Source organism: Oncorhynchus gorbuscha, linkage group LG07, assembly GCF_021184085.1.
Source record: "Oncorhynchus gorbuscha isolate QuinsamMale2020 ecotype Even-year linkage group LG07, OgorEven_v1.0, whole genome shotgun sequence".
In the NCBI taxonomy this organism is placed as follows: domain Eukaryota; kingdom Metazoa; phylum Chordata; class Actinopteri; order Salmoniformes; family Salmonidae; genus Oncorhynchus; species Oncorhynchus gorbuscha.
The window spans coordinates 684,787-701,698 of record NC_060179.1 but is presented as its reverse complement, the minus strand read 5'-3'; positions in this window follow the sequence as shown (position 1 = coordinate 701,698).

Genomic DNA, 16,912 nt, shown 5'->3' with positions numbered 1-16,912 from the left:
ATTTATTGTGATGGTGTAGGTAGACTATATTACATGGATTTATTGTGAAGGTGTAGACTATATTACATGGATTTATTGTGAAGGTGTAGACTATATTACATGGATTTATTGTGAGGTGTAGGGTGTGACTATATTACATGGATTTAGGCTATATTACATGGATTTATTGTGAAGGTGTAGGCTATATTACATGGATTTATTGTGATGGTGTAGGTAGACTATATTACATGGATTTATTGTGAGGTGTAGGACTATATTACATGGATTTATTGTGAAGGTGTAGACTATATTACATGGATTTTTATGGTGTGATGGATTTATTGTGAAGGTGTAGACTATATTACATGGATTTATTGTGAAGGTGTATTACTATATTACATGGATTTATTGTGATGGTGTAGGCTATATTACATGGATTTATTGTGATGGTGTAGACTATATTACATGGATTTATTGTGATTGTGGTGTAGGCTATATTACATGGATTTATTGTGAGGTGTAGGTGTATGGATTTATTGGCTATATTACATGGATTTATTGTGATGGTGACTATATTACATGGATTTATTGTGAAGGTGTAGGCTATGGCTATATTACATGGATTTATTGTGATGGTGTGTAGGCTATATTACATGGATTTATTGTGAAGGTGTAGGCTATATTACATGGATTTATTGTGATGGTGTAGCTATATTACTACTATTACATGGATTTATTGTGAAGGTGTAGGCTATATTACATGGATTTATTGTGAAGGTGTAGGCTATATTACATGGATTTATTGTGAAGGTGTAGACTATATTACATGGATTTATTGTGATGGTGTAGGCTATATTACATGGATTTATTGTGATGGTGTAGGACTATATTACATGGATTGTATTGTGAATGGTGTGATGGTGGCTATATTACATGGATTTATTGTGATGGTGTAGGCTATATTACATGGATTTATTGTTGTGCTATATTACATGGATTTATTGTGATGGTGGCTATATTACATGGATTTATTGTGAAGGTGTAGGCTATATTACATGGATTTATTGTGATGGTGTAGGCTATATTACATGGATTTATTGTGAAGGTGTAGGCTATATTACATGGTGATGGTGTAGGCTTATTGTATGAAGGTGTGTAGACTATATTACATGGATTTATTGTGATGGTGTAGACTATATTACATGGATTTATTGTGATGGTGTAGGCTATATTACATGGATTTATTGTGAAGGTGTAGGCTATATTACATGGATTTATTGTGAAGGTGTAGGCTATATTACATGGATTTATTGTGATGGTGTAGGCTATATTACATGGATTTATTGTGATGGTGTAGGCTATATTACATGGATTTATTGTGATGGTGTAGGCTATATTACATGGATTTATTGTGATGGTGTAGGCTATATTACATGGATTTATTGTGATGGTGTAGGCTATATTACATGGATTTATTGGATTTATTGTACATGGATTTATTGTGATGGATTTACATGGATTTATTGGTGTAGGCTATATTACATGGATTTATTGTGATGGTGTAGGCTATATTACATGGATTTATTGTGATGGTGTAGGCTATATTACATGGATTTATTGTGATGGTGTAGGCTATATTACATGGATTTATTGTGATGGTGTAGGCTATATTACATGGATTTATTGTGATGGTGTATGGATTTATTGTGATGGTGACTATATTACATGGATTTATTGTGATGGTGTAGGCTATATTACATGGATTTATTGTGATGGTGTAGGCTATATTACATGGATTTATTGTGATGGTGTAGGCTATATTACATGGATTTATTGTGATGGTGTAGGCTATATTACATGGATTTATTGTGATGGTGTAGACTATATTACATGGATTTATTGTGATGGTGTAGGCTATATTACATGGATGTATTAGACTTGTAGATGTTCCAGAGGTCTGCATCAGGTGGATGTGTGGAAGCCAGGAGATGCTTAATGTGTTTCTGTTAATTTACGGTCAATTACCATGAGACCAGCAGTTATTTGTTTGACAATCACCGACTTACAAAATGTCATGACCGCCACAGCCCTAACTCTGATCAGTGTATCTGTACTCTGATCAATATCTGATTAATATGTCTGTACTCTGATCAATGTATCAAACAAACACACAGCATGTTGACGGGTGCTGTGTTTAGGTCCTGCAGACAGTTGTGAAACTGACATTTCATTAAAGCTGCAATATCTACCTTTTTGGGTGACCTGACAAAATGCACATAGAAATGTCAGTTATAGATCTGTCATTGACATTTAAAGCAAGTAGATCTGTTCTGTGTGCGCTAATTCTATGCTTCCCATTTTTTTTACTTTAGGTTTTGTCCACCAGCTTCAAACAGCTGAAAAAGCTACATTTTTGCTTATGGAAAATATATTTTAAAGCAGTTAGAATTTTAACAAACCAGGAAATGACAGAGCGATTTTCTGCACAGTGAATCTTTAAATAGTTTCCATCTGTTGATTTGTTGTCTTGGCATTGGCAGGCTGTATTGTTTGTATTATACCAACAGGGGGCAGCCTAACACCACTGAGATCAGACCATGGTTATTCTCCGTACACTGGAGTCCAATGCCTCTTCATAGTAGAAGTGTTACCTTTGCTAGAAAATAAGAGGTGGTCAGCAAACTAATGATGAACCTGTCTGTCCATGTTGAGGCAGCAGGCCTGGGTGTGTTGTCTCATTAATGTCACATTTACAGAGATACAGTGCCTTGCAAAAGTGCTGAGCCCTTTGCCTTGGATTTCGTCACATTTTATTGCGTTACAAAGTGGGATTAAAATGGTCAACAATCTTCACAAAATACTGTCCGTGGAAGAAAAATTCAAACATCGTTTAAAGATGAATAAAAATCAAATAACTAAAATATAAGTATTGAGCTCCCTGAGTCAATATGTTAGAAACACTTTTGGCATTGATTACAGTTGAGTCTTTCTGGGTAAGTCTCCAAGAGCTTTCCACACCAGGAATGTGCAATATTTGCCCCTTTATTCTTTTTAAAATACTTCAAGCTCTGTCAAGATGTTGGGGATCGTGGCTAGACAGCAATTTCCAAGTCCTGCCATAGATTTTCAAGCAGATTTAAGTCAAAACTGTAACTTGGCCACTCAGGAACATTCACCGGTAAGCAACTCGATTGTATATGGCCCCCCAATGGTGGAACAAACTCCCTCACGACGCCAGGACAGCGGAGTCAATCACCACCTTCCGGAGACACCTGAAACCCCACCTCTTTAAGGAATACCTAGGATAGGATAAGTAATCCCTCTCACCCCACCCCCCTTTAAGATTTAGATGCACTATTGTAAAGTGACTGTTCCACTGGATGTCATAAGGTGAATGCACCAATTTGTAAGTCGCTCTGGATAAGAGCGTCTGCTAAATGACTTAAATGTAAATGTAAATGTATATATGGCCTTGTAAAGGCTTTGCATTTAGCCCAAAAAGGACTCTTTTTTTGCAGTACTTACTTTAGTGCCTTGTTGCGTACAATATGTTTATTCTGTATATTTGTATTCTTTTCACTCTTGTTTAGGTTATTATTGTGGAGTCACTACTATGTTGTTGATCCATCCTCAATTTTCTCCTATCACAACCTTTGAACTCTAGTTGTTTTAATAATCACCAATGCCCTCATGGTAACATCCCTAAGCAGTTTCATTTAGGAAGATTATCTTTGATGTGCTTGGGTAGTTTAATACATTACAGTATAATACATTAAGTTGAGCATGCTTAAATAGATTCCATGTCTGATTTATTATTGTTACCCATCTACCAATCACAGCCCTTATTGTTACCCATCTACCAATCACAGCCCTTCTTTATGAGGTTTTCAAAAAGCTCCCTGGTCCTTGTAGCTGAATCTGTGCTTATAATTCAACACTTGACTGAGGGACCTTACAGATTTTGAATGTATGGGGGACAGAGGAAGGGTAAGCCATTCAAAAAATAATGTCAACCCATATGATTTCACAAAGAGTGAGTCCATATGATTTCACAAAGAGTGAGTCCATATGATTTCACAGAGTGAGTCCATATGATTTCACAGAGTGAGTCCATATGATTTCACAGAGTGAGTCCATATGATTTCACAGAGTGAGTCCATATGATTTCACAGAGTGAGTCCATATGATTTCACAAAGTGAGTCCATATGATTTCACAAAGTGAGTCCATATGATTTCACAAAGAGTGAATCCATATGATTTCACAAAGAGTGAGTCCATATGATTTCACAAAGAGTGAGTCCATATGATTTCACAGAGTGAGTCCATATGATTTCACAGAGTGAGTCCATATGATTTCACAGAGTGAGTCCATATGATTTCACAAAGAGTGAGTCCATATGATTTCACAAAGAGTGAGTCCATATGATTTCACAGAGTGAGTCCATATGATTTCACAGAGTGAGTCCATATGATTTCACACAGAGTGAGTCCATATGATTTCACACAGAGTGAGTCCATATGATTTCACACAGAGTGAGTCCATATGATTTCACAAAGAGTGAGTCCATATGATTTCACAAAGAGAGTCCATATGATTTCACAGAGTGAGTCCATATGATTTCACAGAGTGAGTCCATATGATTTCACAGAGTGAGTCCATATGATTTCACACAGAGTGAGTCCATATGATTTCACAGAGTGAGTCCATATGATTTCACAGAGTGAGTCCATATGATTTCACAAAGAGTGAGTCCATATGATTTCACAAAGAGTGAGTCCATATGATTTCACAGAGTGAGTCCATATGATTTCACAGAGTGAGTCCATATGATTTCAGAGTGAGTCCATATGATTTCACAGAGTGAGTCCATATGATTTCACAGAGTGAGTCCATATGATTTCACAAAGAGTGAGTCCATATGATTTCACAGAGTGAGTCCATATGATTTCACAGAGTGAGTCCATATGATTTCACAGAGTGAGTCCATATGATTTCACAGAGTGAGTCCATATGATTTCACAGAGTGAGTCCATATGATTTCACAAAGAGTGAGTCCATATGATTTCACAAAGAGTGAGTCCATATGATTTCACAAAGAGTGAGTCCATATGATTTCACAAAGAGTGAGTCCATATGATTTCACAAAGAGTGAGTCCATATGATTTCACAAAGAGTGAGTCCATATGATTTCACAAAGAGTGAGTCCATATGATTTCACAGAGTGAGTCCATATGATTTCACAGAGTGAGTCCATATGATTTCACAAGAGTGAGTCCATATGATTTCACAAGAGTGAGTCCATATGATTTCACAAAGAGTGAGTCCATATGATTTCACAAAGAGTGAGTCCATATGATTTCACAGAGTGAGTCCATATGATTTCACACAGAGTGAGTCCATATGATTTCACACAGAGTTCCATATGATTTCAAGAGTGAGTCCATATGATTTCACAAAGAGTGAGTCCATATGATTTCACAGAGTGAGTCCATATGATTTCACACAGAGTGAGTCCATATGATTTCACAGAGTGAGTCCATATGATTTCACAAAGAGTGAGTCCATATGATTTCAGTCCAAAGAGTGAGTCCATATGATTTCACAAAGTGAGTCCATATGATTTCACAGAGTGAGTCCATATGATTTCACAGAGTGAGTCCATATGATTTCACAAAGAGTGAGTCCATATGATTTCACAAAGAGTGAGTCCATATGATTTCACAAAGAGTGAGTCCATATGATTTCACAGAGTGAGTCCATATGATTTTGAGTCCATATGATTTCACAGAGTGAGTCCATATGATTTCAGAGTGAGTCCATATGATTTCACAAAGAGTGAGTCCATATGATTTCACAGAGTGAGTCCATATGATTTCACAAAGAGTGAGTCCATATGATTTCACAAAGAGTGAGTCCATATGATTTCACAAAGAGTGAGTCCATATGATTTCAAGAGTGAGTCCATATGATTTCACAAAGAGTGAGTCCATATGATTTCACAAAGAGTGAGTCCATATGATTTCACAAAGAGTGAGTCCATATGATTTCAAAGAGTGAGTCCATATGATTTCAAGAGTGAGTCCATATGATTTCACAAAGAGTGAGTCCATATGATTTCACAGAGTGAGTCCATATGATTTCACAGAGTGAGTCCATATGATTTCACAGAGTGAGTCCATATGATTTCACAGAGTGAGTCCATATGATTTCACAAAGAGTGAGTCCATATGATTTCACAAAGAGTGAGTCCATATGATTTCACAGAGTGAGTCCATATGATTTCACAAAGAGTGAGTCCATATGATTTCACAAAGAGTGAGTCCATATGATTTCACAAAGAGTGAGTCCATATGATTTCACAAAGAGTGAGTCCATATGATTTCACATATGAAAGAGTGAGTCCATATGATTTCACAAAGAGTGAGTCCATATGATTTCACAAAGAGTGAGTCCATATGATTTCACAAAGAGTGAGTCCATATGATTTCACAGAGTGAGTCCATATGATTTCACAAAGAGTGAGTCCATATGATTTCACAAAGAGTGAGTCCATATGATTTCACAGAGTGAGTCCATATGATTTCACAAAGAGTGAGTCCATAAGTCCAAATATGATTTGTTAAGCCACATTTTACTGTTGAACTCATTTTAGGCTTGCCTATACAAAGAGGCTGACTACTTATGCAATGACTATATTGAAATTATATACTGTACCAGTCAAAAGTTTGGACACACCTACTCATTCAAGGGTTTCTTTAAAAAATAAAACTATTTTCTACATTGTAGAAAAATGGTGAGGACATCAAAATTGTAAAATTAGACATGGAATCATGTAGTAACAAAAAAAGTGTTAAATGTTTTATATTTTAGATTCTTCAACATAGCCACCCTTTGCCTTTGACAGCTTTGGACACTCTTGGCATTCTCTCAACCAGCTTCACTTAGAATGCTTTGCCAACAGTCTTGAAGGGGTTCCCACATAGGCTGAGCACTTGTTGGCTGCTTTTCCATCACTCTGTGTTCCAACTCAACCCAAGCCATCTCAATTGGGTTGAGGTCGGGTGATTGTGGAGGCCAGGTCATCTGATGCAGCACTCCATTACTCTCCTCCTTGGTCAAATAGCCCTTACACAGCCTGGAGGTGTGTTGGGCCATTGTCCTGTTGAAAAACAAATGATAGTTCCACTGAGCGCAAACCAGGTGGGATGGTGTATCGCTGCAGAATGCTGTGGGAGCCATGCTGGTTAAGTGTGCCTTGAATTCTAAGTAAATCAGTGTCACCAGCAAAGCACCCCCACAGCATCACACCTCCTCCTCCGTGCTTCACGGTGGGAACCACACATGCAGAGATAATACATTCACCTATTCAGCGTCTCACAAAGACACGGCGGTTGTAACCAAATATCTCAAATCTGGACTCATCAAATCAAAGGACAGATTTCCACTGGTCTAATGTCCATTACTTGTGTTTCTTGGCCCAAGCAAGTCTCTTCTTATTGGTATCAGAACTAAGGATAAGACCCAGATGCAGACAGCTAGAGTAACAGATGTATATTGACCCAAACAGGGGTCAGGCAAAAGACATGTTAATGGCAGGCAGAGGTCTATAATCCAGGGCAGAGTCAATAAGGTACAGAACAGCAGGCAGGCTGGGGTCAGGACAGGCAGAGGTCTATAATCCAGGGCAGAGTCAATAAGGTACAGAACAGCAGGCAGGCTCGGGGTCAAGACAGGCAGAGGTCTATAATCCAGGGCAGAGTCAATAAGGTACAGAACAGCAGGCAGGCTGGGGGTCAGGACAGGCAGAGGTTTGTAAATGGGTCAGAGTGGCAGGCAGGCTGTGGGTCAGGACAGGCAGAGGTTTGTAAACGGGTCAGAGTGGCAGGCAGGCTGGGGGTCAAGACGAGCAGAGGTTTGTAAACTGGTCAGAGTCAATAAGGTATAGAACAGCAGGCAGGCTGGTGGTCAGGACAGGCAGAGGTTTGTAAACGGGTCAGAGTCAGGGAGATACAGAGTAGCAGGCAGGCTGGGGGTCAGGACAGGCAGAGGTTTGTAAACTGGTCAGAGTGGCAGGCAGGCTGGGGGTCAGGACAGGCAGAGGTTCGTAAACGGGTCAGAGTCAGGCAGGTACAGTATGGCAGGCTCAGAGTCAGGGGAGGAGGAATGGTCAGAACCGGGGAAACAGAACTTGAGAAAGCAGGGAGATGGGAAAACACGCTCGAAAGACATGACAAGGCGAACTGGCAACAGACAAACAGAGAACACAGGTATAAATACACAGTGGATAATGAGGAAGATGGACAACACCTGGAGAGGGGTGGAGACAAGCACAAAGACTGGCTGAAACTGCCTGGTCCCAGGTGAAACAGATCAGGGTGTGACAATTGGTGTCCTTTAGTAATTGTTTCTTTGCAGAAATTCAAACACGAAGGCCAGATTTACGCATTCTCTTCTGAAAAGTTGACGTTGACATGTGTCTGTAACTTGAACTCTGTGAAGCATTTATTTGGGCTGCAATTTCTGAGGTGCAGTGAACTAATGAATTTATCCACTGCAGCTGAGGTAACTCTGGATCTTCCTTTCCTGTTGCGGTCCTCATGAAAGCCAGTTTCATCATAGATACACTACTGACATACTGACAGATGGTTTTCATCATAGGGCTTGGTCTTTTGACGTCTTCACTATTATTTTACTATCTAGAAAATAGTAAAAATAAAGAAAAACACTTGAATGAGTAGGTGTGTCCAAACTCTTGACTGGTTCTGTATGGAAATGTTTTTTTTTCTTCCAATTTGACAAGAGTATTTTGCGTAAATGGTTGACATGACCATGGCATCCATTTCATTCCCACTTTGCAGGGCAAAACAATTTGAAGATATCCAAGGGGTCTGAATACTTTTGCAAGGCACTGTAACACTCATGTCTTATCTGAGTTGAATATCCCCTTAGTTATGTAATGTTGTAATATTAATGTAATGACCCCATGGTTAATACACTGCTGACATACTGACACTACTGACACTGCTGACATACTGACACTACTGACACTACTGACACTACTGACACTACTGACATACTGACACTACTGACACTACTGACACTGCTGACATACTGACACTACTGACATACTGACACTACTGACACTACTAACACTACTGACACTGCTGACACTGCTGACACTACTGACACTACTGACACTACTGACACTGCTGACATACTGACACTACTGACATACTAACACTACTGACACTACTGACACTACTGACACTACTAACACTACTGACACTGCTGACACTACTGACACTACTGACATACTGACACTACTGACATACTGACACTACTGACACTACTGACACTAAAAACACTACTGACACTACTAACACTACTAACACTACTGACATACTGACACTGCTGACATACTGACACTACTGACATACTGACACTACTGACACTGCTGACACTACTGACACTACTGACATACTGACACTACTGACACTACTGACACTACTGACACTACTAACATACTGACACTGCTGACATACTAACACTACTGACATACTGACACTGCTGACATACTGACATACTGACACTACTGACACTGCTGACATACTGACATACTGACACTACTGACATACTGACACTACTGACACTACTGACACTACTAACACTACTGACACTGCTGACACTACTGACACTACTGACATACTGACACTACTGACATACTGACACTACTGACACTACTGACATACTGACACTGCTGACACTACTGACATACTGCCACTACTGACACTACTGACATGCTGACACTACTGACACTACTGACATACTGACATACTGACACTACTGACACTACTGACATACTGACACTGCTGACATACTGACACTGCTGACACTACTGACACTACTGACATACTGACACTACTGACACTACTGACACTGCTGACATACTAACACTGCTGACATACTGACACTGCTGACACTACTGACACTACTGACATACTGACACTACTGACACTACTGACACTACTGACACTACTGACACTGCTGACATACTAACACTGCTGACATACTGACACTACTGACACTACTGACACTACTGACACTACTGACATACTAACACTGCTGACACTACTGACACTGCTGACACTGCTGACACTGCTGACATACTGACATACTGACACTACTGACACTACTGACACTGCTGACATACTAACACTGCTGACATACTGACACTGCTGACACTGCTGACATACTAACACTACTGACATACTGACACTGCTGACATACTGACATACTGACACTACTGACATACTGACATACTAACACTACTAACATACTGACATACTAACACTACTAACATACTGACACTACTGACATACTGACACTACTGACATACTAACACTACTGACATACTGACACTGCTGACATACTGACATACTGACACTGCTGACATACTGACACTGCTGACACTGCTGACATACTAACACTGCTGACATACTGACACTGCTGACATACTGACACTACTGACATACTAACACTACTGACATACTGACACTGCTGACATACTGACATACTGACACTGCTGACATACTAACACTGCTGACATACTGACACTGACATACTGACACTGCTGACACTGCTGACATACTGACATACACTGCTGACATACTGACACTGCTGACACTGCTGACACTACTGACACTGCTGACATACTGACATACACTACTGACATACTGACACTGCTGACACTGCTGACATACTGACACTACTGACATACTGACATACTGACACTGCTGACATACTGACACTGCTGACATACTAACACTGCTGACATACTGACATACTGACATACTGACACTGCTGACATACTGACACAACTGACATACTGACATACTGACACTGCTGACATACTGACATACTGACACTGCTGACATACTAACACTGCTGACATACTGACACTGCTGACATACTGACACTGCTGACACTGCTGACATACTGACACTGCTGACATACTGACACTACTGACACTACTGACATACTGACACTACTGACATACTAACACTACTAACATACTGACACTGCTGACATACTAACACTGCTGACACTGCTGACATACTGACACTACTGACATACTGACATACTGACACTACTGACACTGCTGACATACTGACACTGCTGACACTACTGACATACTGACACTGCTGACATACTAACACTGCTGACATACTGACACTGCTGACATACTGACACTACTGACATACTAACACTACTGACATACTAACACTACTGACATACTAACACTACTGACATACTGACACTGCTGACATACTAACACTGCTGACATACTGACACTGCTGACATACTGACACTACTGACATACTAACACTACTGACATACTAACACTACTGACACTGCTGACATACTGACACTACTGACACTACTGACATACTGACACTACTGACATACTAACACTACTGACATACTGACACTACTGACACTGCTGACATACTGACACTGCTGACATACTGACACTGCTGACATACTGACACTACTGACACTACTGACATACTGACATACTGACACTACTGACATACTGACACTACTGACACTACTGACATACTGACACTGCTGACATACTGACATACTGACATACTGACACTGTTGACATACTGACATACTGACACTACTGACACTGCTGACATACTGACACTACTGACACTGCTGACATACTGACACTGCTGACATACTGACACTGCTGACATACTGACACTACTGACATACTGACACTACTGACATACTGACACTACTAACATACTGACACTACTGACACTGCTAACATACTGACACTACTGACACTGCTGACATACTGACACTGCTGACATACTGACACTGCTGACATACTGACACTACTGACATACTAACACTACTAACATACTGACACTACTGACATACTGACACTACTGACATACTAACACTACTGACATACTGACACTACTGACACTACTGACACTACTGACATACTGACACTACTGACATACTGACATACTGACATACTAACACTACTGACATACTGACATACTGACACTACTAACATACTGACACTGCTGACATACTAACACTACTGACATACTAACACTACTGACATACTGACACTGCTGACATACTGACATACTGACACTACTGACACTGCTGACATACTGACATACTGACACTGCTGACATACTGACACTACTGACATACTGACACTGCTGACATACTGACATACTGACACTGCTGACACTACTGACACACTGACACTACTGACATACTGACACTACTGACATACTGACACTGCTGACATACTGACATACTGACACTGCTGACATACTGACACTGCTGACATACTGACACTACTGACACTACTGACACTACTGACACTACTGACATACTGACACTACTGACATACTGACACTGCTGACACTGCTGACATACTGACATACAGACACTACTGACACTACTGACACACTGACACTACTGACATACTGACACTACTGACACTACTGACATACTGACACTACTGACATACTAACACTACTGACATACTGACATACTGACACTACTGACACTACTGACATACTGACACTACTGACATACTGACACTGCTGACATACTGACACTACTGACATACTGACACTACTGACATACTGACACTACTGACATACTGACATTCTGACACTACTGACATACTGACATACTGACACTACTGACATACTGACACTGCTGACACTACTGACATACTGACACTGCTGACACTACTGACACACTACTGACACTGACATACTGACATACTGACATACTGACACTACTGACATACTGACACTACTGACATACTGACACTGCTGACATACTGACACTACTGACACTACTGACATACTGACACTACTGACATACTGACATTCTGACACTGACTGACATACTGACACTACTGACATACTGACATTGACACTACTGACTGACACTACTGACATACTGACATACTGACACTACTGACATACTGACATACTGACATACTAACACTACTGACATACTGACACTACTGACACTACTGACATACTGACACTACTGACACTGCTGACACTGCTGACATACTGACACTACTGACATACTGACACTGCTGACATACTGACATACTGACCTGCTGACATACTAACAGTTGTGTATTTAGAGTCTCATAGCAAAGGGTCTGAATCCTGTTTTTATTTTATTTTTTATAGTTGTGCTAAAATTGATCGCTGAGGATTTGTATTTATCGAATCCATTTTAGATTAACGCTGTAACATAACAAAATGTGGAAAAAGTCAAGGGCTCTCGTATGACTGTTGCCTCCCGTTTGACTTTTGGTGAGGATAATATCCCACCCAAATAAATGCAATCTCTGAGGAGAGATGACCCCCCCCATGGCAGGGATCATCAACTCATTTCAGCCACCAACTCATTTCAGGCCGATTTCTTCTTGAACGGATGGTCGGGGGGCTAGAACATCACTTCATTCGTAGACTGCAAATTGACCACAAGAAGCCCAAACAGATTTAATGTTTGACCTTACATTTGTAAATTAAAATCACTTGGAGCTGATTTCCTGTTTCCTGTTTCCTGGTGTGTTTACAGTTTTATATCTAATGCTTTTCAATTAACTATTTATTTATTTTTGCTCAGAAAACTTGGTGGGACAAATTAAGCCTGTCGGGGAACTAAAAGGAAATACCTCACAGTGTGTACGGGGCATTAAATCAATCATGTATATAAACGCTGGATTGCTGATGCTACAGTTGAAGTCTGACTTTCACATACACTCAATTAGCATTTGGTAGCATTGCCTTTAAATTGTTTAACTTGGGTCAAACGTTTCGGGTAGCCTTCCACAAGCTTCCCACAATAAGTTTGGTGAATTTTGGCACATTCCTCCTGACAGAGATTGTGTAACTGAGTCAGGTTTTGTAGGCCTCCTTGCTCGCACACGCTTTTTCAGTTCTGCCCACAAATTGTCTATAGGATTGAGGTCAGGGCTTTGTGATGGCCACTCCAATACCTTGACTTTGTTGTCCTTAAGCCATTTTGACACAACTTTGTAAGTATGATTGGGTCATTGTCCATTTGGAAGACCCATTTGCAACCAAGCTTTAACTTCCTGACTGATGTCTTGAGATGTTGCTTCAATATATCCACATACATTTCCTACCTCATGAAGCTATCTATTTTGTGAAGTGCAACAGTACCTCCTGCAGCAATGCACCCCCACAACATGACGCCGCCACCCCTGTCCTTCACGGGATGGTGTTCTTCAGCTTGCAAGCATCCCCCTTTTTCCTCCAAACATAACGATGATCATTATGGCCAAACAGTTCTATTTTTGTTTCATCAGACCAGAGGACATTTCTCCAAAAAGTATGATCTTTGTCCCCATGTGCAGTTGCAAACTGTAATCTGGCTTTTTTATGGCGATTTTCTTCCTTGCTGAGTGGCCTTTCAGGTTATGTTGATATAGAACTTGTTTTACTGTGGATATAGATAATTTCGTACCCGTTTCCTCCAGCCTCTTCACAAGGTCCTTTGCTGTTGTTCTGGGATTGATTTGCACTTTTCACACTAAAGTACGTTCATCTCTAGGAGACAGAACGCGTCTCCTTCCTGAGTGGTATAACGGCTGCGTGGTCCCATGGTGTTTATACTTGCGTACTATTGTTTGTACAGATGAACGTGGTATCTTCAGGCATTTGGAAATTGCTCCCAAAGATGAACCAGACTTGTGGAGGTCTACAAATTTTTTCTGAGGTCTTGGCTGATTTCTTTTGATTTTCCCATGATGTCAAGCAAAGGGGCACTGAGTCTGAAGGTAGGACTTGAAATACATCCACAGGTACACCTCCAATTGACTAAAATGATGTCAATTAGCCTATCAGAATTTTCTAAAGCCATGACCTAATTTTCTGTAATTTTCCAAGCTGTTTAAAGGCACAGTCAACTTAGTGTATGTAAACTTCTGACCCACTGGAATTGTGATACAGTGAATTATAAGTGAAATAAACTGTCTAAACAATTGTTGGAAAAATGACTTGTGTCATGCACAAAGTAGATGTCCTAAGACATTTGTGGAGTGGTTAAAAAACAAGTTTGAATGACTCCAACCTAAGTCTATGTAAACTTCCGACTTCAACTGTATGTATTGGCCATTGTAAAGGTTATGATATCCTAATAGGATCAGTCCTACATGTATTGGCCATTGTAAAGGTTATGATATCCTAATAGGATCAGTCCTACATGTATTGGCCATTGTAAAGGTTATGATATCCTAATAGGATCAGTCCTACATGTATTGGCCATTGTAAAGGTTATGATATCCTAATAGGATCAGTCCTACATGTATTGGCCATTGTAAAGGTTATGATATCCTAATAGGATCAGTCCTACATGTATTGGCCATTGTAAAGGTTATGATATCCTAATAGGATCAGTCCTACATGTATTGGCCATTGTAAAGGTTATGATATCCTAATAGGATCAGTCCTACATGTATTGGCCATTGTAAAGGTTATGATATCCTAATAGGATCAGTCCTACATGTATTGGCCATTGTAAAGGTTATGATATCCTAATAGGATCAGTCCTACATGTATTGGCCATTGTAAAGGTTATGATATCCTAATAGGATCAGTCCTACATGTATTGGCCATTGTAAAGGTTATGATATCCTAATAGGATCAGTCCTACATGTATTGGCCATTGTAAAGGTTATGATATCCTAATAGGATCAGTCCTACATGTATTGGCCATTGTAAGGTTATGATATCCTAATAGGATCAGTCCTACATGTATTGGCCATTGTAAGGTTATGATATCCTAATAAGTCCTAGTCTAGAGCGATTTTCTAGGTTCGCTAGCCATCTATTGTCGTTCTTTTAACGCAACGTAACGTAAACAACACTGCTAGCTAGCCTGCTAGCCCCCGAATAGCAACACTGCAGAAACTATTACACTCAACGGAACGACTTGATTAGTGTAGTGTCAACAACGCACCCACTGCCAGCTGGCCTACTTCAGCAGTACTGTATCATTTTAATCATCTTAGTCAATAAGATTCTTGCTACGTAGCTTAACTTTCTGAACATTCGAGACGTGTAGTCCACTTGTCATTCCAATCTCCTTTGCATTAGCGTAGCCTCTTCTGTAGCCTGTCAACTATGTGTCTGTTTATCCCTGTTCTCTCCTCTCTGCACAGACCATACAAACGCTCCACACCGCGTGGCCGCGGCCACCCTACTCTGGTGGTCCCAGCGCGCACGACCCACGTGGAGTTCCAGGTCTCCGGTAGCCTCTGGAACTGCCAATCTGCGGTCAACAAGGCAGAGTTCATCTCAGCCTATGCCTCCCTCCAGTCCCTCGACTTCTTGGCACTGACGGAAACATGGATCACCACAGACAACACTGCTACTCCTACTGCTCTCTCTTCGTCCGCCCACGTGTTCTCGCACACCCCGAGAGCGTCTGGTCAGCGGGGTGGTGGCACCGGGATCCTCATCTCTCCCAAGTGGTCATTCTCTCTTTCTCCCCTTACCCATCTGTCTATCGCCTCCTTTGAATTCCATGCTGTCACAGTTACTAGCCCTTTCAAGCTTAACATCCTTATCATTTATCGCCCTCCAGGTTCCCTCGGAGAGTTCATCAATGAGCTTGATGCCTTGATAAGCTCCTTTCCTGAGGACGGCTCACCTCTCACAGTTCTGGGCGACTTTAACCTCCCCACGTCTACCTTTGACTCTTTCCTCTCTGCCTCCTTCTTTCCACTCCTCTCCTCTTTTGACCTCACCCTCTCACCTTCCCCCCTACTCACAAGGCAGGCAATACGCTCGACCTCATCTTTACTAGATGCTGTTCTTCCACTAACCTCACTGCAA